The sequence below is a fragment of the Cetorhinus maximus genome, chromosome 23 (genome assembly GCF_964194155.1).
Source record: "Cetorhinus maximus chromosome 23, sCetMax3.hap1.1, whole genome shotgun sequence".
NCBI classification, from domain to species: Eukaryota; Metazoa; Chordata; class Chondrichthyes; order Lamniformes; family Cetorhinidae; genus Cetorhinus; species Cetorhinus maximus.
In genome coordinates, this window is record NC_135901.1 from 37821026 (window position 1) to 37844892 (window position 23867).

The 23867-nt window shown below is 43.3% G+C and overlaps 1 protein-coding gene and 3 non-coding genes across 4 annotated transcripts in view; 3 read left to right on the forward strand and 1 right to left on the reverse strand.

The window, feature by feature from the left end:
• The window catches only part of LOC144697983 (uncharacterized), a gene marked incomplete at its 5' end in the record, with an annotated part of 268587 nt that overhangs the window by 119733 nt on the left and 124987 nt on the right, over nucleotides 1-23867 (forward strand). The window lies entirely within an intron of this gene.
• trnae-cuc (transfer RNA glutamic acid (anticodon CUC)) lies at nucleotides 1597-1668 on the forward strand. Its single transcript has one exon. It is a non-coding gene; the product is annotated as a tRNA-Glu (tRNA).
• On the forward strand, nucleotides 5904-5985 carry trnal-aag (transfer RNA leucine (anticodon AAG)). Its single transcript has one exon. It is a non-coding gene; the product is annotated as a tRNA-Leu (tRNA).
• trnat-cgu (transfer RNA threonine (anticodon CGU)) lies at nucleotides 15364-15436 on the reverse strand. The gene has a single exon. It is a non-coding gene; the product is annotated as a tRNA-Thr (tRNA).

Sequence of the window (23867 nt, forward strand, 5' to 3'; positions counted from 1 at the left end):
GTTATATTGCCTTGTTCCTCTGACCAAAGTAAAGCACTGCAAACGTCAGTCCCTGGAGCAAGTATGATGTATTTGCTCAAGTAAGGAACTAGCTGAAACTTTCAATATTGGTTTTCTTAACACCAAGTTTCCAAATGGGAATTGTGTAATGGCTTAAAAGCGAGGGAAAAAAACAGGATTAAGGAGAAAGAGAAGGAAATTGTCATTAATTATAAAGCTCTTTGTACAAAACTGACAGGGACACGATGGGTGGTAGGTCCTCTTACTGTGCTGTGCCATTTGATGATGACATTGTTGATCAGTCTGTCTCCAGCATTCCTAATGAGAACAGGCAAATCCCATTTCTTCAAAACAAAGACCTAAAGTGCTGCTGCATGACGTCACCGTTTAACATTCCAGACAGCTCGATTGGGCTCTTTACAGCGCAGGGTTTTTGAGGCGATTGGGGTCATATTCGCTTCACATATGATGGAGCTGCGGTTTGAAACCTGGTAAGAGCATTATCCAAGCTTGTTTATTCGAGTGAGTGAAAGTTCGATAAGTTACGTTTGATGTAAATATGAAAACGATGGTTGGAATCCTACTGATTAAAGTTTTCACCATTTGTGATTTTAACCAAATTATCAGTTAATTAGAAGGAACCCCATCCAAATACGTCCGTATTTTCTGATTTCCATTCATTTGTCAGCATTCAGGAAATTTGCTTTCGGAAATGGAACAAACACTGAGCCAAGTAGGTGACATCCTTGCTTTCTGGGTGTGTGTCTCCCCTTAAGCCTCTGTCACTCTCGGTGCATATATCTGTGTCTGTTCCTCTGTGATTGTCAATGAGGTTCAGTTCCCTGAGGGGGTTAAAACTTTTTTAACGTCGCAAACTTGATTCACATTAGTTCAGGTTGAAATGTCGATGAGAAGAGTATCAGCGTGAAAGATAAAAGAGGAGATTAGCCCTTTCTATATATATCCTACAACAGCAACAACTTGTATATATAAAGCGCCTTTAACCTGTTGGAACGTCACAAGGCGTTACCCAGGATCATTATATAACAAAGTGTGACACCGAGCCTCATATTCGGTCAGATGACTAAAACCTCGGTCAAAGGGGGAGGCTTTAAGAATTGTCTTAAAGGAGGAAAGTTAAGATTACATGTTCCAGCTAACAGCAATGGTTCTTCTCATTGGTGAAGAAGTCACTTGTGTTCAACCTAAACAGACCATTTGGTCGGAGAAACTTGTCTCTGGTGAAGGAGATCGGGAATGAAAAAAAAGTCATAAATTGCCTCCATAATCCAAATGTCAAGCCTTAGAGGTAGTTTCCCTGATGTCCAGTGACTCGGGATTGGCGCTTCCATTGGACCAACAGCGAATAGGGTGGAGGGTTTTGGAAACTGAAAGTTACGCATGTGCAGCTTGTGGGACTATTTCATCTCACTGTCGGTTTCATGTTCCAGCTCACAGCCACCGTTGTTTTCATTGGCTGACGAAGTCGTTTATCTTGAACCTGAACAAGCAGTTTTGTGCTGAAAGAGATCTGAACTGAAAAACAATAGGCAAAAGCAGCGTAGATAAGCCGAATCGAAAAACACCGGTGTAGCTTGCCTGGTGGTCTAGTGGTTATGATTTGGCGCTCTCACCGCCGCGGCCCGGGTTCGATTCCCGGTCAGAGAATGTCGATTTATTGTATTTGTTGAAACGAGTGTTGATGAGAAACTTTTAAAAACTCCACCATAATCAGAGAAGTGAGAGTTTAAGTTTCGCCTCAGATCTGGAAAACATCACACTCGTGAGTGGCAGTGAAGGGAAGAGGAGAAGGGCTGTTTGCAAAGCACTGACGATAGAAATGTTGGTGTGAGGCAAAATATGGGTGGGAGCAATACGAATTTTGCTGCCTACTGTTTGCATTGGCACAAATATCACTCCTGATGGATCAACCAATCACTACTGCTCTTTGAAAGCAGCACGCCCGGCCGAATGGCCACTTTCTGTGCTGTGACTTTCCATAATTTTATGTTTCCCAACAGCACGGGTCATTCTGCCATTTTGTAACCCACTCTAGCGAGATGCACTTTCTTACCTTGTATTCGTCTCTTTTGAAACCAAAACACGGAGCAAATTCAGCGAGTTTTCTTATCATTTCCAGCACGGATTAGTCACGAGACTAAATGAGCGACACATTAATGGTGCCAATCCTTCACAGGAGCTCACCGCGTCCAAAGAGCACTGTTATCATCAGCCTGTTATGCATCTTCTTGCAGTACATCTGCTGAACAAATATAAGCTGATCACAGTTGTGTTTTCTTCACATTGAAATCCAGTGTGAAAATCAATTCAAAAGCTGAACAACTGGGAGGAGACTGACCGTGGATAATCGGCACTGGGCACATTCCTGTAATCAGTATCTGGGAGAACCAGGAGGGTGAGATCCAGGTGTCTCTTTAGCCACGAGTTTTACACATTCCCATGAACAGACTGTGTCTGCCTCAAGCAGCTACTTGACCTGGGAGCTGGACGGGCAAAGGGAGCTGGAGGCGAGGCAGGGACAGAAGCAGAAAGAGATGCGACATGAAATTACTTTCAATTTGATGTGTGTCAGTTGCTTTCAGTGATGAATGTCTGTCTTGTAAGTTTCACAGGAGCCGCAGAGATTAGTTGTTTTTTTTTTGAGCAGCAAGATGTAAAAGTAAAAAGATAAAAGCAAATTATTGCAAATGATGGAAACCTGAAACAAAAACAGAAAATGCTGGAAAAACTCAGCAGCTGGAAGGAGAAACAGGGTCAATGTTCTCAGCCCGTACGACACTTAATCAGATTTTTAAACAGTACCCAGCTTGGGGCTCGAAACCAAGACCTGAGATTAAGACTCACATGCTCTACCGACTAAGCTAGCCGGGAACGTATGAAGCTGTTTCGTATCCCAACATGCATGGATGGTTTTGTTGCTTTCAATCTGATACCTCAGCTTGGTCGGAATTCTAAAGCGTGGAACGTAATCGGCCAACAAATGCCCCAAAGTTGCAATGCATTCCTCTCAATCATCAATCACATCATTCACATCTTCCCCTTCTTAGCTGCACCTCCTTCCAAATACTGTGTTCGATTTTCCTTAGGATTTTCTGCTGCATTTAATACTTACCTGCTTTGTGTCCTCATTTTGAAATTATTGGCATCAACATCAACACAAATTGAATTGCAAACTGATGGACAAACAATGGAAAACAAGTCACTCGGTAACTCAAATCCCATGGTGCTCATTTTCAGATTCACAACAGTCAGCTTTTCAATAAATGAAGGAATTTTATGGTGAAAAGATTAGAAAGTTGGTGTGACTTTTATTTGTGACTCACTCACTCGGGAATTCTGTAAATGCTGCTCGGAGGTTTAGTGACCAGGATATAATCTACCTGTGTTTTCCTGAGCCTGTGCTCGGTGTATTGGGAGGTTTGGCCCGGCTTGGAGTATCTTGTGTCCCAGGGATGGGCAGTAACCCGCTGATTGAAGCTGCAGTCGCCACTTTCTGCTGGCAGCGGGTAATTGGAGAGTACTGGGCCGGAATATTGCTGCCTTGCTGCTTTTCGTTGTCTCACTCACTTTGGAAATGAGGAAGAGGGAAGAATTGATGGATTTGTTTGAATCCAATAACTTCATAGATTTCCAGTGTGTTGGATATCGGTACATGGTAGGCCTAATTGTTTTCCTATTACATTTGAAATGAATATTCGAAAAACAGCTGCTTACCTGGGAGCTCACTGGATAACAGTGGAGCCGGCAACATTTCTGGAGTCTTGACATTCAGCGCAAGGACCTAATGACAACCAGGAACTGTGTGACAATGAAGGCTAATGGGGAGAAAACAGTGACAGCTTCGTCCTGGGTGGCCTCGAACCACCAACCCTTTCAGTTAACATCCAAACGCGCTAACTGATTGCGCCACAGGGGAGGGGGGTGGTGGTGTGTCAGTGAGTTAAAGCTTCAGATTGCGGCGAACGGAATGACAATTGTTCTCTATCAGTTTTTCTCTTCCAAAATAAAGGTTGGGACATTCATTGTGGATACATGGAAACCGTCTGATCCCACCCACTGCAGACACATCCCTGTCACCGGGAACCGGCTCTCCAACAACTGGAGCCATCCCCCTTCGAGCCTTTCGGTGTCTTGTCTGTTACCAAGTATTCTGATTGTCCTGAAGCCGAAATTAGGTTTGAATTCCTGATGTGCAGTAACGAGAATCCTTTCAATGTCACAGGTCAGTTAATTTCACTGATAACATGTAAATGTTCCAGTGTCTTAAAGAAGGGAAAGGTGCCTTGACTGTCTCTGGTCAGTCGGACAGTTCACCCTTCATTCTCCCCTGATTCCGGTTCCCAAATCTTTCTGAAGATTCACAAAGCTGGAGACTGGGTTTTCTGTTTTGGCTCTTTCTCCAGTTTCACACCTGCCAACTGACAATATTTTCCAAAATCTCATCTCAATCCTCCGCCTTTCATCATGTCCAGAGATGAGGAAATTCAGTTTTGTGGAGAGTTTATGGAGACCGGGATTGTCCTCTATGTAGCAAAGAAGGTTCAACGGAGATTTCACGGAGCAGTTCAAAATGACGGGGGTGGGGGCAACGGGGACGAGGCGGTTTGATAGTGCAGATAGGGAGGGACTGGTTCCACTGACGGGGGTCAGAAACCAGAGGACTGGGAGTTAAGATAATTAAAGAAGGACAGACTTGTATTTTAATAGCGCTATTCCCGACCAGTGGATGTCTCCAACCACTTTCCAGCCAATTAAGTACTTTTTTGAAATAAAAACAGAAAATGTTGGAAAACTCAGCAGGTTTCTCTCTCCACAGATGCTGTCAGTCCTGTTGAGTTTTTACTGCATTTTCTGTTTCCCTTTCCAAGTTTCCGCAGTTTTGCTTTTATTGAAGTGGAGTAATTGTTGTAATGCAGGGAACACGGCAGCCAATCACCGCTCAGGAAACAGTCAAAACCATGCACGTCAGAATGAGCAGACCATGTGCTGTTGATTGAAGGATAAACACTGACCAGGCCACGTGAACCCACAGATTTCGATAATGGCTCTGCCCAGTTTTGAAATAGAGACCGTTTCATGTGCTGGGCAAGCATGAAAATCACTGCACCACAGAAACAGGAAACAGCACAAAGGCCCAATGGGCTTCACTAAAATGTAAAGCGGTGACGTCATGCCGCAGCTCATTGGGTCTTTGTTTTGAAGAAATGGAATTCGGCTGTTCTCATTAGGAATTCTGGAGTCAGACTGATCAACAATGTTATCATCAAATGGCACAGCTCAGTAAGAGGTCTTTCGGACAATCATATCTCTGTCAGTTTTGTACAAAGAGATTTTTAGTTAATCTCAATTTCTTTGCCTCTTTCCATAACCTTTTTTTTTCTCCCTTTCAAGTCTTTGTCCAATTCCCTATTGAAAACTCTGAGTTAGGAAAAACAATATTGAAAAAGGTGCAGGAACTTCTGCAGTGTCCATGCTCAGTGTGTGAAAATTAACAAAGTTTCCCTGACCCAATGACATGAAGAGTGGGCTTTTGACACTTTTAACAGTTTTCAAAATTTTAAAAATAGTTGATGTCAAATCGAATTATTTAAAAATGTTTATCTTGACCAATCATCTCCTCATTTTTCTCAGTCAATATTTACAATTTCATTACCTTTTACCAACATTTCACGCACAGTCACACAGGAAAAAAGAAACATCATTTGAAACATCGAAATAATGAAACATTGAAAAAGGAAGTTAGCAGTGGACATGATTTCTGTATGTTACAAAGTGCAGGATGATCTGATTAACTGGCGGAGCTCGTTCGAGTTTCCCAATAACCTATTCCTGCTCCTTTGCTTCTGTTCTATTTCATTGGCAATACCAGTAATGGGTGTCATGGTAGCGTGGCCAAGTGGTCTAAGGTGCTGGATTAAGGCTCCAGTCTCCACGGAGGCGTGGGGTTGAATCCCACCGCTGCCAAACATTCAAGTTATTTGCCTTTTAGGATCTGCAGCTGTCCAATTTGAACCAACAGATACCAACTCACATTAAATCCAGCGTAGCGTGTGGTGTTTTACTTTAATAGGAGGAACGAGGAGAGACGATATAAATATGAGTTGCTGTAGTAAAAAGGCGGTGTGTGGAATTACAGTCGCTGAGCTGCTCTGGCACAGAGTCGGCATGTGAACGACAGGCTGAATGACCGTCTAATGTAGCCGTCTATGATTTTATACAAACTACATTCATGCAAATCTGGGGCTTGGGTTCGTGACTGAATTGTTAAGGTGACAGGTTTTGAATGCATTGGGATCTCCACAGGTGGGCTGGAACCCTGACAGCTACGCTTCTTATCATTCCTGAACTTTACAGTGTACCTGCACAATTAATTGTCGATTAAGTTGAATAAGAAACATCCAAAACTTCCAGCGTTCTCTAATTTCCATTCGTCTGCAAACATTCACAAAAGTTACAGCTAGGCATGGAACAAAACCGGAGCCAGGTTGGTGTCATTCTTGCTTTCTGAGTGGTTGTCTCCCCTTAGAGACAATCCCTTGCCCTCTGTCACTCTCGGTGTATATGTCTGTGTGTGTTCCTCTGTGTGTGTCAATGTGGTTCAGTTCCCTATTTATACCATCCAAACATTATTCTAGAGAGCCTCCCGTTTCCTTGAATTGGTGAAAGGCTCTGTTTAAATGTAAGTCTTTATTTCTTTTCTTTCTTTCCATATGTCAATCTAAAGTTAACAATCATATGGAATGGTGAAGTGTATCTGTTCCTTTCCGTGTTTACCCCACTCTCTGTCTTTATCTGTCTCTCTTTGTCCCTGTATATCTGTCTCACTTTCTTTCACTCTCTCAGTCCCTCTGTCTGTGTCTTTATCTCTGTTGACTCTTGTGCCCTTTATTCCCTCCATTCTCTCGCTGTCTGTGTGCAACCAAGGTTCACTGTATTTGATTCCTGAGTGACAGTGAACATGCTGAGAGGCTGTTTCACCCTGGCTGAAGCGTCTAGAACTGAGCTCACGTTCTCCGGATAATGTCTCAGCCATTTAGGACTGAGGTGAGGAGTCATTTCTTCACTTGTGAATCTTTGGAATTCTGTAGCCTGGAGCTCTGTGGACCCTCAGTCGATGAGTATCCTGAAGGCTGAGGTGAATAAACTTTTGGACTTTAAGGGAATGAAGGGCTATCGGGATCAGATGGGAAATTGGTGTTGAGGTTGGGGATCTGACATGATCTTATGAAGGGGTAGCGGAGGCTTGATGGGGCTTATGGCCAATTCCTGTTCCTTTTTTGATGTTTTTAATGTTCTGTTTCAGTGGAAATACCATCAAGGCGACGGGAAACAGCAGGTTGAGAGAGGTAGCCTGGCCGAACGGCCTCAGGCGCTGGATTCAGGTTCCATTATTTGTGAAACCGCTGCCAAAGTTATAGGTGGTTCACGTGTGGGTCACTTTGAATGCTCTTTTTTGACGAAAAAGTGCCGGCTCAAAGAGAAGGCGGGCGTGTTTGGATTTAATTTTAACTGGGAGAAGGAGGAGAGGCAATACAAATATTAATTGCTTATGTGAGAATGCACGGCAGTGGAAGTAGTTGAGTTGTTCTTCCAGACAGCCAGCACGGAGAAGATGGGCCGAATGTCCGCCTTCTCTGCTGCAGCCATCTTATATACCAACATTAATTAACCTGTCCATAGGGCCAGTTGCCGTAGCCAAGTGGTTAAGGCGATGGAGTTCAAATCCATTGGGGTTTCCCGCTGCTCATTATTCCTGGTTTTAACTCTGTGTCTACAGAGTTAATTATCGGTTACATTCAATCAAATCCATCCAAGCACTAAAGCATCCAAGGGGGTTTTCCTATTTCCGTTCATTTACGAAAACATTCACGAAACTTGTAGTCCTAGTGGAACAAAAACGTAGCCAGGCTGGTGACATGTTTGCTTTCTGGGTGTTTGCCTCTCCTTAGAAAGAAACCCTTGCCCTTTGTCACTCTCGGTGTATATGTCTGTGTGTATCCCTCTTTGTGTGTCAATGTGGTTCAGTTCCCTGAGGGGGTGAACACATTTTTACGATCACAAACTTTATTCACATTAGTTGTGCAGCTTTGTATCAAAATGTTACAGAGAAAAATATCAGGATGGAAGATGCAGGGGGAGTTTGCAATGTTTGGAAGGAGATGCAGCTGAGAAGTGGAAGATTCAGCGAGAAGTTTTCTCCTCATTTAACAGGAGATTTGGAACCAGATCTGGGAGATACTTGTGTCGATGTAAACAGTAAAATCTCCCCTATTACCGATTTTACCTTGCAACACCATCTCTATAGTCAGTGCTTTTCAACCTATCACAGCCCTTCTCTCCTTCCTTATCTTCACCTCTGTGTTTGTTCTCGACCTGTTGCGACCAGATGACATTTCCAACTCTGATGCAAAATTCGAGCCACTGATTCTGGCAAAGGTTATCTGCATTTCTCGCTTTTAATCCGGAAATTATCCAGACTCATTTTAATAGTTTGCACGAGGTCAAAAAATTATCATTCTCTGACGGGGAACCGAACACAGGTCACAGTGGTAAAAGCACCAAATCCTAAACACTAGACCATTAGTGAAGCTGCACATAAGCCTTACAACCTGGCTTATCGATGTTACCTGCGCCTTTTATTTTTATTTCCGACCCTTTTCACTGGAAGACACGTTTCAAACGAACATAAGAACATAAGAAGTAGCAGCAGCAGGAGTCGACCATTCGGCCCCTCAAGCCTGCCCCGCCATTCGGTAAAATCATGGATGATCTGCCCCAGGCCTCAACTCCTCTTTTGTGCCAGCTCCTCATAGCCCTCAACTTCCCGATATTTTAAAAATCTATCTACCTCCTCTTTAAACATTTTCAGTGATCTAGCTTCCACAACTCTCTGGGGTAGCGAATCCCAGACATTTGCTACCCTCTGAGAGAGGAAATTCCTTCGCATCTCAGTTTTAAGTTAATGCCCCCTTATTCTGTAACTATGTTCCCTCGTTCGAGATTCCCCCACTAGTGGAAACGTCTTCTTTACATTAACCTGTCAAGCCTCCTCAGAATCTTGCAGGGTTATAGGGGAGATTTTACTGTTTACACCGATACAAATATCTCCCAGATCTAGATCCAAATCTCGTATTAAATGAGAAGAAAACATCTCGCTGAATCCTTTGCTTTTTAGCTGCACCTCCTTCCAACAATTGCAAACCCTTCTTGCATCTTCCATCCTGATATTTTTCTCTGTAACATTTTGATATGAAACTGCACAACTAACGTGAATAAAGGTTGTGATGGTAAAATGTTTTCAACCTCTCGGGGAACTGAACCACATTGACACACACAGAGGAACACACCCAGACATATACACCGAGAGTGAAAGAGGGTCTAAGGGGAGACAAACACCCAGAAAGCAAACAAGACACCAACCTGGCTCCGTTTTTGTTCCATTTTTCGCTGTAACTTTTGTGAATGCTTGCAGACGAATGGAAATTAGAGAACGCTGGAGATTTTGGGTGTTTTTTATTCAACTTAATCGATCATTAATTGTGCAGGTACACTGTAATATTTAGGGATGATAGGGAGCGCAGTTGGCAGGATTCCAGCCTACCTTTGGAGATCCCAATGGATTCAAAACCCTTCACCTTAACAACTGAGTCACGAATACAAGCCCCAGAGTTGCATTAATGTTGTTTTTATAAAATCATAGACGGCCATATAAGATGGTCATTCAGCATGTCGTCTCTCTGGAAGAGCAACTCAACAACTGTAATTCCACACCCCGCCTTTTCCCTCCAGCAATTCATATTTAAATTGTCTCTCCTCGTTCTTCCTATCAGAGTAAAACACCACACACTACGCTGGATTTAATGCGAGCTGGTACCTGTTGGTTCTAATAGGGCAGCTGCAGACACCAAAAGGGAAACACCATTTGCCAGCAGTGGGATTTGAACCCACACTGCCATGGAGACTGTAGCCTAAATCCAGTGCCTTAGACCGCTCAGCCACGCTACCACATTAAGCACCACTAGTCATCGCTTCCTTCACTGGTGTTGCCACCAAAATAGGGCAGAAGCAATGGAAGGTCATTGGGAAACTCGAACCAGCTCCGTCAGTTAATCAGATCATCCTGCACTTTGTAACATACAGAAATCATCGCTGATTTCACTTAATAAGAAATTCCTGTTTATTTTGACAGTTCACACAGCGGGAGGGGAAAGGTTTTCCCTGGCCGGAAATTGAACCTGGGCTGTGGCAGTGAAAGCACCAAATTCAAAGCACTAAATTCTCCACCTTCCATTGAAGCGGAGGCAGTTTCTACCTATAAACCCAGTAACTGTGATATTCAGCAAGCGGGATGGAGAAAGACTCAGTTTGAGTGGTGACACTGCCGGAGGAATGGAGAGCTGGGGATCACCCATGAAAGCAGCAAAGTTTAAAAGCAATAGCGTCCAGCAAGCAGCTCCAACTCACAAATCAAGCGCCACAGACACTGCCTAGCAATAATTTAGGCATCCGTTTGCGCTATTCCCCAACACACAGACTGACAAATATGTTCCATTCGGAGCCTCAGTTTTTTCTGAATTTCAAAGTGTAGAAGGTAATCGATCTATAAAAGCCCCAGGGTTGCAATGCTTTCCTCTCAAGCATCAATAACATCATTCAACATCGAACCACAGAATTATAGAAATGTTATGGTGAAAAAAGAGGCCATTCAGCCCATCATGTCTTCGCCAGCCAAAAAAGAGAAAAAAGAAACCAGCCGCTCATTATATTCCCACTTTTTGGCACCTGGTCCGTAGCCTTGCAGGTTACAACACTTCAGGTGTTGATGCAGGTACATTTAAAAATAATTTGAGCGTTTCAGCCTCAACCACAAACTTAGGCAGTGAATTCCAAAAGTCCTCCATCCTCTGGATGAAAATGTTTTCCATTTTAACTTTTCATTCACGGGATGTGGGCCTCGCTGTCGGGGCCAGCATTTATTGCCCATCCATTTTCGCCCCTGAGAAGGTAGTGGTGAGCTGCCTTCTTGAACCGCTGCAGTCCATGTGGTACACCCACAGTGCTGTTGGGAAGGGAGTTCCAGGATTCTGACTCAGCGACAGTGAAGGAATGGCAATAAATTTCTAAGTCAGGATGGTGAGTGACTTGGAGGGAAACTTCCAATTGGTGGTGTTCCCATCTAACTGCTGTCCTTGTCCTTCTAGGTCATGGGTTTGGAAGTTGCTGCTTAAGGAGCTTTGGTGAATTGCTGCAGTGCACCTTGTAGATGGTACACACTGCTGCTACTGTGCCTCGGCGGTGGAGGGAAGGAACGTTTGTGGAAGTTGTGCCAATCAAGCGGGCTGCTTTGTCCTGGAAGGTGTCAAGCTTCGTGAGTATTGTTGGAGCTGCACTCATCCAGTCACATGGGGAGCAGTCCATCATACACCCCTGACTTGTGATTTGTAGATGGTGGACAGGTTTTGGGGTGTCAGGAGGTGAGCTACTCGTCGCAGGATTCATAGCCTCTGACCTGGTGTTGTACCCATAGCATTTCTTTGGCGATTTCAGTCAGTTTCTAGTCAATGGCAACCTCCAGGATATTGAGAGAGGTGGATTCAGTGATGGTAATGGCATTGAACGCCAAGGGGCGATGGTAAGATTCTCTCTTGTTGGAGATAATCATTGCCTGGCAGTGGTGTGGCACGATGGCTGATCTGGTTGTGGTCTCAACTCCACTTTCCTGTCTGGACCCTTTAACCTTTGACTCCCTTGTCTTTCAAAAATCTGTCTAATTCTGCCTTGAGTAAATTCAATGACCAAACTTCCATTGCATTCTGGGGAAAATAATTCCACAGGCTGATGATCCTTCGAGATAAAAAAATCTCCTCAACTCCGTCTGAAAAGGGAGGCCTCTTCCTCTTCTGGAAACTAACTCACCTGGCCCCACTCCCCCGTATTTTCCCTGGAGACCTGCATTTTCTGTCCAATTCTCTTTTGAAATCTGCGATTGAATTTGCCTCCCCACACTCTCAGGTGGTGCATTCCAGATACTAACCACTCGCTGTGTAACAGAGAAACCCCTTTAGAATTATCGGTTTCAGGACAATCAGAATACTTGGTAACAGACAAACACAAAAAGGCTCGAAGGGAGATGGCACTGGTTGTAGGAGAGCTGGTTCCCAATGACATGTATGCGTCTGCAGTGGGTGAGATCAGGAAGAGTATAACTGATAGAGAATATTTGTCATTCGAGTTGCGGCAATCTGAAGCTTTCACTCGCTGAGCCATTGGTTTAGGATATCTTACAGCGTGCAGGTTCTTTCCTCAAGTCTATGTGGTGCAATTGATAAGTGTGTTTGGCTCTTAACAGAAAGATTGGTGGTTCGAGACGACCTAGGGGTGCAGCTATCACTGTTTTCATTAACGCTCTGGTTCCTTCTGGGGCCCCAAACCACAAGAAAATCCACCTTCCCCCACCCTCACGTTGCAAACTCGGCTCTCACCCAATGGGTTCCCACATCAAGCTCTGTTTATGGATATTCATTTCAGATATAACAAAAGAAATTAACGATCAGGTACTCCCATCTAAATCAATAGAGATCGATGAGGCTTTTGGATTGAAACAAACCCATCAATTATTCGCCCTTCCTCAGCTCCACAGTGAGTGAGACAGGAAAAAGTAGCAAAGTTCCAGAGCCATGGACTCTCCAATCACCCGCTGCCAGCGGAAAGATCATCTTATTTTGCTGAACGTAATATTCAGAAATAGTGAAGAGCGAATTTAATGTGGCTGCAAGATCCTGCATTCAGGTCACATTCAACAACAAAGAGGAGTGGGGATGATGTAACTTTTCCACACAGCTGGATGATAATGTTTTCCCCGAGCATCGAATGGGGTAACTTGCACATGTGAAATGAACGGGGTAACCACAACACTACAGGAACACTTCCCTGCCTGGATCCCAATGGAGATGTCTGGAATGTTAAACGGTGATGTCATGCAGCAGCACTTTGTTTTGAAGAAATGGAATTCGGCTGTTCTCCTTAGGAATGCTGGAGACAGACTGATCAACAATGTCGTCATCAAATGGCACAGCTCAGTAAGAGGGCCTTCCACCCATCTATTTATAACCAGCCTTTTACAACCATCTTGCCAATTAATCCCAATTTCCTTCTCTATTTCCATGAATCAGAATTTTCTCCCTTTCAACCATTACCAAATTCCCGTTTGAAGAAAGAGTTGCTGCAGAATCCACGCAGTTTGCCTTAATGAACATTTCCCTTACCCAATGAAATGAAGAGTTGGACTAGGGTTCCTTCTGCAGTTTTCGATACAAACAGTAGTTACTTATGCAATTAATTTCATATCGAACTTACAAAAGGCTTATTATTCTGATCAGACATGTCCTCAGTACTTTCAGTCATGATGACCATGAAACTATCATGGATTGCCATACAAACCCCTGTGGTTCACCAGTCCTTTAGGGAATTCAATCGGTCGTCCTTACCTGGTCTGACCTGCACGTGACTCCAGACCCACAGTGATACTCTTTCGAGTTGTTAACAGTCACAGATTGCAAATCTTTTCGAGTACAATCACAGTTCTTGGTTTCCAGGAGTGGGACATGAACCCACAACCCTCTGATTCAAAGGCGAGGGTGCTATGAACTGAGATGTGGTTGATTCGCAACTACCTTTTGAAACGCTTTAACAAGTTACACAGCTGAAGGACAATTCGGGATGGACAACACATGCTGGCCATCGATGCTCATGAAAGAATGAAGATCCATGATGAAGAGCGATACAAAGTGATTTTCTACCAGCCCTCCCACTCCCTCATGTTCAATCATAGTATCAGTTGCATCTATCTTTAGGATGACGCTAGTCTTTGGATCACACTGGTAGTCATCTTTCAGTCAGTAAGTAACTGTGAATTTGCATTTGTAAACTCATTAATTTCTGTTGTTAATTAAAGAAACTGCTAGTTTTTGTGCCTAGTCAGTTTCATCCCTCTTGATTTTGGGGGGGCTTTTTGAGGCTTGGCGAAGGGCAGATTTAATGTGGCGGTGAGATACTATATTCAATTAATATTCAACAACAAATGTGAATTATGGAACTTTCCCTCACACTTAGATGTGTAAATCTCGATAATGTTTCTACCCATTTCCAGACAGGGGACCTTTTGCGTGTACGTAGTAACCACTGCACTACAGAAACGATGAGCAGAACCACATGGACTGACTTAGAATATCAAACCGTGCAGTCTTACTGCACTTCCGAACCCTGTTTTGTGGAAGTACAATTCGGCTGAAAAACATAGCCATGCGGCAGAGAAATTGACCTGACATTAGAATCATAAAATGACACAGCACATCAGCACATCGTTCAACATTTCACACACGTGTGAACTACCTTATTGCAATTCGTTTGATTTATTGTCTCTTTCTCATAACCATGCCTTTTGGAGAAAATCAGTCAAAGCCTGGGGAAGTGCTAATGTCACATGGCTGTGAGATAATGTATTCAGCTATTATTTAGCAACAAACGGGAATTGTGCAACTTCTCACAATTAGATGACTCAATTCTGATGTTTCCATCAGTTTTCGAACCAGCGACCTTGCACATGTGAAGCAAATGTGAAACCTTCACTTGTTTCTCTAATCATTTATAGGATGTGGACATCGCTGGCGAGGCCACTACACTACAGAAACAATTTGTGAGAAAAAGCCAAAGGGACTTGTATGGAATGTCAAACTGTGTAGACATGCTGCACTGCAAGATCCTGTTTTACAGGAATAGAATTGGAGTGGGACATTTTGAAATGCTGCAGAGAAATTGATCTAATTGTAAATTGACACAGCTCATTAGGAGGCCATTCGACCCATCGGGTGTGTGCTTTCTTCCATTTAGTTCCAATATCATTCTCTTCCTTCATAACCCTGCAGTTTTATTTTCCATTTCAAATGATTGACCAATACCCTTTTGAAAACTCTGATTGAAGAAAACCAATATTGAAAGAGGTTCAGGAGCTTCTGCAGTGTCCATGCTCAGTGTGTGAAAATTAACAAAGTTTCCCTGACCCAATTACACGGAGAGTTGGGCTGGGGATTCATATATGGTCTTCGAAATAAAAAGAAATAATTAGAATAAAGAGTACTCCTCATTCGATATCTACAATCTAATTCCTCTTGCTGTGCAACCTGTTACAGAGGCTGTTATGGAAAAGAAGTTTCCTACAGCTACACGAAGCCCTGGTTAGATCATACCTGGAGGACTGTGTGTCGCTCTGGGAACGGTACCTTTTCAAGGATCAATATTGTTTTACAGCATTGTCTTGAAACTTGGTTTCATCAGCTAAACCACAGGCTCCAGCGAGAGTTGAACTCGCGACCCCTGGTTTACGAGACCAGTGCTCTAACCACTGAGCTATGGAGCCAACTGCCAAATAGAATGCACGGAAAGTCGACCATATTCAGTGGACGAGGACCAGGATAACATTTCAGGTAGATGACATTTGATAGACCTGGAAATGTCTGAGAGGGAAAACAGGGAATTAAAAGATGCGACATGAAAGCGGCAGAATTTGAAGTGTGTCAGTTACTTTCAGTGATAAATTTCTGCCGCGTGTCGCCTTGTCAGTTTCACAGGGATGAGGTTGGCGGCACCTGGTTAAAATGAGGAATAATGGGAACTGTAGTCAGCAGGATTCAAATCTACAGGGGGAGACCCCAATGGATTTCAAATCCATCACCTTAAACATTGAGTTATGACCAACAGCTGCTCCGAGCTCAAAGGTGTTCTTATCAAATCAGAGTTGGCGAAAAAGTAAGTCACTCAGCCCATCGCGCCTGTGCTGGCTCTTTGGAAGAACAACTCACCCAATTCCACACACCCGACTTTCCCCCGCAGTCATTTATATTTGTATTGCCGCTCCCCGTTCTTCCTGTCAAAATAAAGGATCACAAACCCCCTGCATTAAACCAGAATCTCCTCTTGCTCACCTAAAGGAAATTCCTAAAGTGCCTGAAAGGGGGAATGTGACTGAAACTGTGGCAGCGCTGGGATTCGGACTAACTCCTATATTCACAAAAAAACAAGTATCTGTTGGAACTCGCTGGGTGACAGCAGAGGTGGCAATTTTTGTTATTTATTTTATGTTGTTTGTCACTGAAGGACCCAGTGACAGCCCAGAACTGTGCGGCAATGAATGATGTTCCAGCTAACAGCAATCGCTGTTGTCATTGGCTGAAGAAGTCGTTTGTGTTCGATACAAACGTGTCATTTTGGGGGAGAAATGTGTCTCTGGTGAGCAAGGTCTGGAATGAAAATAAAAGGCACAGGTAGCACAGATCAGCCGGTTGTGAGGTTTGCAAACAGTTTCTCTGGTGCAGTGGTTATTAGGAATTGGCGCTTTCGCTGCTGCGGTTCTATATAAACTTTTTGACATAAACATAATTGATTTATGCAATTGATTTCATAGCGAATTTAAAACAACACATATTTTCTTATCAAGTTACCCTCGTTACTTCTGGTCTGATACCTGCAGTCTGAGTCAATGTGCTCTACAAACGGGAGAGCTGGATTCAGGTTCCAGTCTCTGGCAGAATGGGTCCGTATCCCGCGGCTGCCAAAGTTTCAGATGTTTCCCCGTTTCTGGCACTTTAGGAATTCTGTTTGGGCGGACAAGAGGCAACTCCAGTTTAATACCGGGCGGGGGTTGGGGTGGGGGGTGCGGGGAAGCTTGCGGATTGCGGTCCTTTATTTTGTTTGGAAGAACGGGGATAGGCAATACAAATATAAATTGCTGTGGGGGAAAGGCGGGTGTGTGGAATTGGTTGAGTTGCTCTTCCAGAGAGCCAGCACGGACACAATGGGCCGATTGGCTGACTTTGTCACCATCTCTAATTTGATATGAGCGTGCTTGTACTATGGATGTGCTGTCAGTCGTGGACGAGTGTTTAAAGCGATGGTTTTAACATCTATCGGGTCTTCCCAATGTACGTTGCAATCCTGCTGACTGCGGCTCTTATTATTCCCGATTTTAACCAGGTACCAACAGGATTAATTATCGGGTAAATAGAATAAAACAAAAACACCCGCGCTTTCTTATGTAAATTAATCTGTATGGAGTCACGAAATTTGCAGTCAGAAATGGAACAAACTGAGCCAGTTGGTGACATCCTTTCTTTCTGGGTGTTTGTCTCTCCTCAGCTCTCTGTCACTCTCGGTGTATATGTCTGTGTGTGTTTCTCTGTCTGTGTCAAAGTGGTTCCGTTCCCCATTTTTCACAATCCATACTTCATTCACCTTAGTTTTGTGGCTTCTTATTAAAATCGTAGAGAGAAAATAAAAATAAATTTAAAAGATTGAAGAGGGAATTTTTTTCTGTATTTTTTTTTTGAGTGGAAACTGTTCAGCTACTAAGTGTCTATGTTACAAAGTGGAGGGTGATTGAAATTTTCACCGAGCAACATTTAAACAGACATTCACCGGGTCCTTACGATCGAGTATTTAAGACAATGGACGCTGGAGAGAGATAATTTGTAAATACAAATAGCCCAAATTCATATCCCTCGGGCATTAGGAACTGTATTTCTTCTCGAAGCTGTTCCACGTGTGACATTTGCAGCTCTGATGTGAAACTTCAACTCTCACTCCACTGATTCGGGCGGAGCTGTTGTGCGTTTCGGTTTTCAATCAATAAGTAAATCAGGCCTGTTTTAACAGTTTGTACCAGATCAATAAACCTTCATTCCTGACCGGGAATTGAGCCCGGGCCAAGGCGGTGAAAGGGCCGAATCCTCACCTCTAAATCACGAGGACAGCTGTCTATAACTCTTGCAACGTGATTTATCTGCGCCACATTTGCCATTTTTTCAGACAATTTCACCAGAGACAAATTTTTCCTACAGAATTTTGTGTTTAACTAGAACTCAAACGACACCTTCAGCTCATGACACCCATTGTTTTTAAGGGGTGAGTACAGTGGAGGATTGGCACCAATAAACTCTCGTTCAACTGGTCTGATTCCAAATCCCGTGCCAGAAATAACAAGAAAACCCCTTGAATTTGCTCAGGCTTCAAAAGCGTCGGATAGAATGTAAGAAAGTACATTCCCCCATAATATGCAATAAAGTGTCGGAATGATAGTGAAAGAAGCAACCGTGATGCTGGAAAAGATAAAATTATAGACAGTTACAGCAAAGAAAGAGGCCATTCGGCCTGGCGCGCTGCTTTCAAAGGGCAGTTGTGATTGATTAGCCAGGAGTGATATTTGTATCAGTGTAAACAGTCGGCAGTGAAATCTCCCACGTTACCATGGCAGAAATTCATCACAGAAAGCAACTGACACACATCAAGTTCTGCTGCTTTCATGTCGCATCTTTTAACTTCCTGTTCTCCTTCTCAGACATCTCCAGGCCGATCAAATATCATCCACGTGGAACGTTATCCTGTTCCCCTTTCCATTTATTATGGGGACTTACTGTACCAGGTGGTAGTGTTCCCATCTATCTGCTGACATTAACCTTCTAAATGGTAGTGGTCGTGGGTTTGGAAGGTGCAGTCGAAAGAGCCTTGATGAGTTCCTGCAGTGCATCTTGTAGATGGTACACACTGTTGCTACTGTGCGTTGGTGGTGGAGGGAGTGAATGGTGAAGGTAATAGGCGAGGTGTCAACAAGTGGGCTACTTTGTGCTGGATGGTGTCGAGCTGGAGCCAACAGTGTGTTGCTGGAACCGCAATCACCCAAGCAATTGGAGAGTGTTCCATCGCACTCCTGACTTGAGCCTTGTAGGTGCTGGGCGAGTTTGGGGATTCAATAGGTGAATTACTCTCCGCAGCATTCTCCGTGCCCGTCTTACCAAAGAAATGGTTGGTAGGACATGAATTTCTAAACAAGAGCACACAACAGAATATACTACCAATGAATATTTACGGTATTAGGCGATCTGTAGTTAAAGTTTGAATAAGAGAAAATAAAAACAAATGGAACATTCTGGTGAAGATAAATCTTTTATCTTTGTGGAATTGTGCAGCATGATTTGCTTTCACACACACATACAGAAGAGGCGATGTCTCATATGTAATTCTGTTGGCAGTAATGAAAATGAATATCAGGAGCTGTGCGGAACATAGGGTCAATGGGAAACCTCTATTTTCAGGCCAAAGTCAGAGGCCCGTTTCGAGCTCGACATCTACCTTATAGAGACATAGGCTAGTGCAGTAACAACAGAGACAGAGCCTGATGTGGTAATTAATGAGACAGGGCCTAGAGCAATTTAAGCAGAGACATTACTCGTGCAGTAATAATAGAAACAGCATCTAATGTTACTTGAGCAAAGACAGGGACGAATGCTATATTAACATAGACAAGGTCTACAGCTGTAATATCGGAGATGGATCTAGTGCAGTAGTTATTGATACAGGGTTTGGATCAATATCAAGTGAAATAGAATAGTTATTACAGGCACATGACATAGAGTAACTGCTTCCTAGAGACAGTCTAAGACCGTAATAACGGAGACTGCCTCCAATGTAAGAGAGACAGACATGATCTCGTGGAGTAAAAACAGAGACAGGGAGAGTGGAATAGAAGCAGAGACAGGAGGTACAAAGACAAAGTCTCTGCAAAGACAGGATCCATTTTAATTTAAAAGACAGACAAGTTCGAGTGTGAGACAGGCTGATACAGAGATAAGTGTCACTTGTTCTGAAATGGTCTAGCGGTATATAAGTGCAGACATGATAGAGTGTGTTATAAGCAGGGCCGCGATCTAGTGGAATATAAGTGAGGCAGTGCCAAGTGCAGTAATAATTGAGACAGGATCTTATGTAATACGAACCTGCCTAGTGTAGTAATAACACAGACCGGATCCAGTGTAAGAAAACTGATACAGGGTCTAGTGGAGCTTCACATAATTCAGGGCTCTTTTTAATATCAGCTGACACAGAGCCTGGTGAAGTAAACACCGGCAAATGTACGAGATCAATAAAAACAGAGACATGAATAAGTCCAGCAATAACAGAGTAATGGTATAGGATAATAACAACAGAAACAGGGAAATGTGTGATATGAATGGAGTCATGTATTGATGCAGCATTAACTGAGACAGGGCCCAGTTTGATAGACACGTGGCAGGTTCTACTGGAGTAATAGCTGAGACAGAATATTGTGAAATGCAAATAAAAACATGTTCTAGTTTTCTATAACCAGAGACAAGCTCTAGTGCAGTGCAAACTGGAGCATGGCTTATTGTAACTTGAGCAAAGACCTGCTTCAGTGCAGTCATGACTGAGATAGTGCCAACTGTATTGTGGCCCTAGTCCAGTGCATAAACAACTGAGACTGAGCCAATTACAAAAACAACTGAGAAATGACCTTCTCTAATATGATCAGAGACATGTCTTAGTGTAATAGAAACAGAAACGGCGTCTAATTTAATACGAACAGAGACAGAGCCAAAAGCAGTAATAATTGAGACCGCGCTTGCTTCATGTGATGTGACCAACCACGGTTTCACTGCCATCCACTAGTCAAACTTTGCTACTGCAGGTGTTGTGAAAATGTCGATTTCATTCACTGTTTCTGCGATCAATGGTTAAAATCAGAAATAATGGAAAACTTAGTCAGCAGGACTTGAACCTGCGCAGGAAAAATCCAATGGACTTCAAATCGATTGCCTTAACCACTCGGCCACGACTACAGACCTTGGAAGTAAGCCTGTATTATTTATATGAAGTCATAGAATGGTTACAGCAGACAAAGAGGGCCTTCTGCCCGCCCTGTCTCTGTCACAACCTAGCCAGGCACGCACGCGCATTATTTCCTATGTGAAAATTCAAGGAGATCAATGTCGTTTCCTCCTGGAGCCTCAGCTTGTTCTGAATTTCAAACTGTGGAAGATAATCGACCTACAAAATCCACAAGGTTGTAATGCATTCCTCTCAATCATCAGTAACATCATTCACATCTTCCACTTCTTTGCTGCACCTCCTTCCAAACATTGCAAACTCCACTTGCATCGTTTATCCTGATATTTTTCTTTGACATTTTAATATGATGTTGCACAACCAATGTTAGTCAAGATTGTGTTGGCGAATATGTGTCCATCCCCTCGGGGAACTGAACCGATTGACACACACAGAGGAACACACACCGACACATACAACGAGAGTGACAGAGGCCGAAGGAGAGACAAACACCCAGAAAGCAAGGATGTCACCAACTTGGCCAATTATTGTTCCATTTCAGACTCCAAATGTACTGAATATTTGCAGGTGAACTGAAGTCAGAAACAAGGGGGTGTTTCGGTCGTTTTCTTTTTCATTTGACTGATAATTTATTCTGCAGACAATTTGTGTCAATTAGGAATGAGAAGAAGGGGAGTTGGCAGGATTCGAACCACGTGGAAAAACGCCTCAACCACTCGGCCAGGACAAATGGATAAAGGCTGCATGTTGTTTGTTTAAAATAATAGAATACAGGGAGTTCCAGTGAAAGAAGGTCTTCCAGTCCGTGCCATTGCCCCACCTTTTCCCAGTCACCCTGGGATTTACACTGTCTCTCCTCATTCTTCCAACTGAAATACAACACTGCACAGATCAGCTGCTCCTTCACCGCACGGAGAATCTTTTAGAAGCGTCTCAAATAACAAAGCACCAGAAAGTTTGGCAGCGGTGAAAGTGAAGCCCAAATCACCAGAGAGATCGAAACCTGAACCAACGGCTGAGCCCGCTCGACCTCACTAGCTCATTCAGATTAGACACCAGCATTGACACTGAATTAGGATATAAAAAAATTATGATCAGGAACTGGCCATTCGGCTCCTCGAGCATTCTCAGCTACTTAATAAGATCATCTGAAAATTTCAATCATCCCCCGCTTTGTAACATCCAGAAGTTTAGTTGCTGAACAGTCTCCACTCAAAATAAAGAGAGAAATGTCTTGTTAATAGCTTTTTTTTTGCTGATATGAAGTCAGAGAACTAACATGGATAATGATTGGGTGGTGAGAATTAGAAACTGAACCACGTTGACACACACAGAAAATCACAAATATGCACGTTGTTAAGATTTGAAATTGTGCTTATTTTCACACTGTCTTTCAATGTGCAGAAAGTGGAGCTGTGATCAGCTTATAGCTCAGAAGATGTACAGCAAGAATGTACATAACAGGCTGATGCTCACGGTGCCTGTTTGGACTCGGTGAGCTGCATCTTACGATTCAGACCATTTAATTGTCATTCAACGAGTCCGGTTCCAAATTCTGTGCTCAAAATGATAAGAAAACCCGCTGAATTTGCTTATTGTCTTGAATTCAAAGCATCACATGGAAGATAAGAAAGTTCATCTTAACCGTGGTGTTAGGAAACATAAAATGACAGAAAGTTACAGCAAAGAAAGAGGCCATTCGGCCCTATGTGCTGCTTCAAAAGGGCAGTGTGATTGGTTGATCTGAATGATATTCGTCATTTAGGAAGAATGGGCAAAAAAGAAAACTAGGTGGGGTCGCGCTGTTAATAAGGAATGAGATCAGTACGAGAGGTTCTTAGATTGAAGGATCAAGATGTAGAATCAGTTTGGGTGGAGCTAAGAAACAGCAAGAGGCAGCAAACATTGGTGGGCGTTGTTTATAGGCCGCCAAACTGTAGTGGAGTTTACTTTTACAAACTTCACCAAGGACAAGTTTCTTTGACCAAATGGTCTGTGTTGGATGAACACAAGTGACGTATTCAGCCAATGAGAAGAACCATTGCTGTTCGCTGGAACATGAAATCGATACTTTCCTCCTTTAAGACAGTTCTTAAAGCCTCTCCCTTTGACTGAGCTTTTAGTCATCTGACCGATTATGTGGCTCAGTGTCACACTTTGTGATAAAATGCTCCTGGGGAACGCCTTGTGACGTTTCATTAGGAAAAAGGAGCTTTATAAATATAAGTTGTTGTTGTAGTCCATACATAGAAAGAGACAAACTACTGTTGTCTCTTTCATCCTGATATTTTTCACCGTAACATTGAAATGTGAAGTTACACAACTAATGTGAATATAGTTTGTGCTCGTAAAAATGTGTTCACCTCCTCTGGGAACTGAACCACATTGACCCACATAGAGGAACACACTCAGAGATATACACCGAGAGTGACAGAGGCCTAAGGAGGGACAAATGCCAGAATGAAATCATGTCACCAAATTGGCTCAGTATTTTTTTTTCCATTTCCCACTGGACATTTGCAGAAGGCTGAAAAATGAATGGAAATAAGAGATCAGGGGTGTGTTTGGATCGCTTTTCCTCGATTCAAACGATAATTAGCTCTGTCTGTGCGCGGCTAAAATCAGAAATAATGAGAAACGCACTCAGCAGGATTCGAACCTGTGCAGGGTAACCCCAATGATTTTGTAATCAATCGCCTTAACCACTCGGCCATGACTACAGAAACTGCTATCATACTACTATTATTTGTATGAAATCATGCAATGGTTACAGCGGGGAAAGAGGTCTTTCTGCCTGTCCTGTCACTGCCATTACCTGACCTTTTCCTCGGAACCCTGCAATTTATACTGTCTCTCCTCATTCTTCCGACCAAACTGGGAAAGAAAGAGTGAGAATGATACAACCCAGCCAATTACCGCCCCATCAGTCTACTCTCCATCATCAGCAAAGTAATGGAAGGAGTCATCAACAGTGTTATCAAGCGGCACTGACTTGGCAATAACCTGCTCACTGATGCCCAGCTTGGGTTCCACAAGGACCACTCAGCTCCTGATCTCATTACAGCCTTGGTTCAAATATAAACAAAAGAGCTGAACTCCCGAGATGAGGTGAGATCAGCATTTGACCGAGTGTGGCAACAAGGTGCCCGAGCACA